The sequence below is a fragment of the Penaeus vannamei genome, chromosome 18, assembly GCF_042767895.1.
Source record: "Penaeus vannamei isolate JL-2024 chromosome 18, ASM4276789v1, whole genome shotgun sequence".
NCBI lineage: Eukaryota > Metazoa > Arthropoda > Malacostraca > Decapoda > Penaeidae > Penaeus > Penaeus vannamei.
In genome coordinates this window covers 28770371-28775370 of record NC_091566.1, presented here as the reverse complement: position 1 = coordinate 28775370, position 5000 = coordinate 28770371, and the positions used below count along the sequence as shown (strand labels likewise).

The 5000-nt window shown below is 38.0% G+C and overlaps 1 protein-coding gene across 4 annotated transcripts in view; it reads left to right on the top strand.

Annotated features, from left to right (window-relative positions):
- The first annotated feature begins 533 nt into the window (after window positions 1-533).
- LOC113815265 (heparan sulfate glucosamine 3-O-sulfotransferase 1) overlaps window positions 534-5000 on the top strand; it is a 37990-nt gene continuing 33523 nt past the window's right edge. For 2 of the 4 annotated variants that reach the window (XM_027367352.2, XM_027367350.2), the window contains exon 1: window positions 538-711. The gene's annotated coding sequence lies outside the window, so the exon portion shown is untranslated. Of the gene's footprint in view, window positions 712-5000 lie in introns of all 4 variants that reach the window. The other 2 variants (XM_027367353.2, XM_027367354.2) reach the window with 2 other exon arrangements.

Genomic DNA, 5000 nt, shown 5'->3' with positions numbered 1-5000 from the left:
CAACTGGGTTTCCGCTTTCTATTGTAATTACTGTCTCGAGGTTGGCACATTCTTCTATTCATTTGCAGGGCAATAGTGTATATGGAGTGTCAGGGGCTACAAGTTAATAATAGAAATCGTATGAAATTCAAGAAATGTGTAGAAAGTCCAACGTCACTACAGCGACATCTTACTACACCTCGTGATTCACTCTTGATAAAACATAGATTAGACCAATTACCAACCGGAATATAATTGATCTCATTAATACCGTAACAAGAAATCCAAACAACAATGGAACAGAGAGGTATTTAGTTTTTTGGGAGAATAATGAATAAGAAATATCAGAAAATGGCTCACATAAACTCGCCTGCCAGACCTACGACGTAACCCCCCAATACACGTTACATTTCCGACTTAAACTCCCTTATTTCGTATATCACTTCGATTTAGTATCCTCTGTTTTATCCGTCTTCGGGAAAATGCTTGCTGGAAGAAGAGGAAGAAAAACGAAAATGGAATTAGGAAGTGGACGAGCATCTTGGTGTACGAGAGAAGGCAGAGAACACGCAGTCTTGTCTGGGTCGCGAAGGGGAGTGAACGTGCGATGGTTTGCAGATAACAGTGTCATTATTTACAGTGTTTTTGTCTTTTTTTTTTTTTTACTCCCAGTGTCCTCTTCAGCTTTTTTGAGATAAGCCCGGTAGAAGAAACTTTGGATCGATGCTGCAGGTAAGCCAAAGAGAGAGAGAAGAAACAAAACGAGGGTTAAAGTGTGGCTGCATCACTGAGACTGCCTCAATGTGATGGAAATGTTGGTTATGTTGGAAATGTTTGGCATCGAGAGGCGATTTCCCCTTCCCTTTCCCAACCTAGACGTTCTCCATACCTAAGAGAACAACCTTGGAGAACAAGAACACGTGAAAGAATCAAAGAAACATTGGGTGTGGTCGCAGATCTACTCTCTAACCATTATGAAAATACTAGAAAAAAAATCCCACCTCAACTAAAACTGGATATTGTTTCCTAAGACTTGCCCCTCAGTGCCACTGGTGGACGCTGGGCACTTTCTTGGGGCAGTGACAGTCAAGTTTGGGCTTGAAATTATTTTTCAGTTCTCCTTCCCTCTAATACCTTGTGGATCTTTTCTTGTGTTTTTGCTGTTATTTTTTTCAGTCGTGTCACATGGTTTTCTGGTGCTTATGACGTCGATGCTTGTTTTGGTTTTAACATTGGTTTCGTTTGGTTTTTAGATTTTGCCTTAACGTGAGCAATGTGTTTGGATTTCATTCGCAGACCTAGGTGAAGGGTCTGAACAGGTTTGTGGTGCTGGGAAGTCTGGGAAACCGTTTTTGCTCGTGGAATCTTGCTGTTTCTTACCACAACTACATAATATGAATAAATGGCTTGCTTATGAGGGATGTAACCTGGTTGTGATAAGTATTCGTATGGAGACATACACCAGCTTAAGTCACCAAGGTAAATCTCTGTAGATTTAGCACATCGGGGCTGAGACCTTACTGTGGAGGCTGAGGAACGTCCAATGATTCTTTGCACAGTGAAGAGATTTGCTTAACCAGATTTGTACATTGTAAGACTAGGTTAGCATAGATTAGGTTTAGATGATATAAAAAAGTTATGTTGTGTCGTACTTAGGTTGACGTGACAGTGTGTTATGGTCGTGTGGGGATGGGCCAGGTCAGTTTATATAAAGCAAGGCTCTCATAGGTCTAAGAGGGAGGGGAAGAGGTTACTCTCTGTCATTAAAACTTGGAAAAACCTGTTCATGTTTCTTATGACAGTGTGTTGAAAATTGCGCTACAAGTATAAGCAAAGTCATGTAGGGTATTATGAGTATTGTGATTGTGTCTTGTAGAAGTTGTCTATCCATGCCTGGAAAATGTTATTAGTATATGCGTATTTTATTTATACAGGCCTAGTACAGTTTGATTTTAGATACATGTTTAGGAGACACCTGTGTGTCTGTTATTGGCATCATGCTTATTGGTGCAGTTCCACACATTTTGATATTCTGGTAAAAGACATCAATTTCTTACTTGTAAAGTCAAGTAGGGTGATGATGGTAGTCCTCTTCAGCAATTTATTATCAAAGAAGGAACCAGCCTAACTCTGTATTGCCAGAATACATGGAATATAGGTGAGAGGATTATTTGTTGCAGAATGTAAAGCAAGAGGGCTATGGAGATTGTATGAGAAAGTGCCACTATTGTGTTGGCTACATCTGTAGATCATACTTAGATCATGGCAAGTCTTGATATAATTCTTATTTTGAAAGCCGTGGAAAGTGTCTTTAAACATTTACCCATCATACTAGTTGATACTTATGATGAGGCTTTTTTCTAGGCTACTTTTATATTAATTAAAACATCCTAGGTTTTTACTATGAGTAGCAACCATTATCCAAAATACATATATTTCTATAGTGGTGTCATATAATATTTGCAATTTCAAGAATCAGAATTTGTCTAATATTCATTTCAAAGAATAGTAAAAGAGTATTTATTAGTCAATGTTAAGAAAACTTATACAACAGCGTTCTATAGGATTTTTTTTCTTTTAATTATATTAGCTGTGCCTTGCTTGACCAGCAAACCTCTGTTACATATATTCTGGCATGATAGCTTAGACTGGTTCCTTATTTGGCACTGAATTGCCTAAGTGGTCTACAAGCAGAATCTTATCAGAAAATACATGGCGGAAGTTTGTTGGCATTCAGCCAGAGCACCAATAGCCGTGTGGCCAGTGGCCAACATGCAGGTGTCTCCTAAACATTTATCAATTTATTGATACAAGATTTGGTAGGAATATGCTTCCATAGATAGATTGGATACTGATTTGACAGATATTAATGAGTAGAATTTGTCTTTGGTCTAAAGTAACTTCAGTGACATTGATATAATGTAGGTAATTTTAAAAATAGTTCTTTGACATGACAGTTGAAGCAGTATGAATGAATGCCAGTATTTTATGGGTTAGTTTATGACAACTGATAGTTTTCTAAAGGCAGGGTTTTCACTTAGAAAGTATAGAAAACTTATGGATACAGTGGACAGATAACCAAAGTATTGTTATCATGATTTGCTTTCCAGCACTACTCTTCACATTTTTCTAATAGCTTTGAATATCACATCATGTATTTATCTTCTACTCTCCTCTCAGCTGCCATTTTTTTTTATCCATGACTTTGTCACCTACATATTTTGTGAAAGCACTATGTATTGGTGTTGCGCCAGAGCAAGGTTCCTGAAGACTGGAGTGCACACCTATGCTTCACATATGCTTTTAACGTTATCCACTGTTATTACAGTAAATTCACGTAGCTTCTTTCTAGTCCTGAAGGTATGAGCACCTTTCCCCTCCCCTTCTGCCTTCTTATTGGTTAGGGGTATTGCTTGCTTTGAGTGGTATAGTTTCTGATGGAAAAAAGTAGAGAATGAGAAGTTTGTTGGTAAATGAAAAGACATTTGACAGAGTGGAATTTTATAAGTATTTGTACTTAAATATCTTTGTAATTACATATAAATTCATTTAGAAAATATTGTTGCAATATGTTATTTGTAATTTTTACTTGTTACTATAGGGAGTGTATGGGTTTTAGCAAGGCATATTGCACTTCCACAGGATAGGCCTATAACAAAAAGAAAATTATTAATATCATCTAGAGCAAACCCAATCTTAATTTGAAATGAGATAATTATTTGACACACACTGTATTTGAATTGAAATCAGATTTTTAAGTTCAAGTTGATCCAGATATTTTGTATCTGCATTTTTGTCTTTTATCATAAAGTCTCATATCATTAATTCTTGTTATTTGGCTCAGGTTAGATGTGACAGAATTGTTTACATATCATTTTCTTCATGTTGTTTGTAAATTAATTGTCTAAAGTTCTCTCATCCAAGATACTCTGATATTGATTATGGTTGTCTCACAATGAAACAAGCCCACCATATAAAGATTGATATGTAAAGTAGTCGTCAGGTAATTGATATGGTTTTGAGGGTATTTCCGTTGTTTAAATGCCTTTTATTATGATAAAATTAACTACCCTAAAACTAAAGATGCAATAATTGATATTGCTTTTTTAAAAGATTTATTGATTTATTACATTACTTTTGTTATTAATTATTATTATCTAGTTATAAGTAGTCTACTTAGTTACAATTTTTTAGATTTATAAAATGTACAGGAAAAGACTAATTATTTCTTAGAACTCAGAATACATAATAACACGTTTGCCTGCTTCTGTGAATTAGGCAAGAACTTCTTATTTAGGAAAAATTGCACTGCATACAGTTTGTTAACCTACACACACAGATGCACACCCATGGGTGCAAGTGCACATGATGCACACACATGCACACACATGCACGCACACACGCATGCACACATGCATGCACCCCCCCCCCACACACACACACACACACACACATGGACGCACACACCCAGAAGCACACACACGGACAAACACGCACACACATGCACACACACGGACAAACACGCACACACATGCACACACACGAATTCACACATACATACTGAACCACACACACAGATGGAACCACACACACACATGGAACCACACACACAACCATGCACACACACACACACACGGAGCCACACACACACACACACACACACACACACACGGAGCCACACACACACACACACACACACACACACACACACACACACACACACACACACACACACACACACAGACACACACACACACACACATACACACACACACGCACGCACATATACACACTCACACACACACGCACACACACACACACACACACACACACACACACACACACACACACACAACCACACACAGCCACACACACACACAACCACACACACGCACAACCACACACACGCACAACCACACACACGCACAACCACACACACGCACACACACACACACACAATCACACACATACAACCACACACACGCACACACTAAATGACTGTGTGAGATACATATAATGAT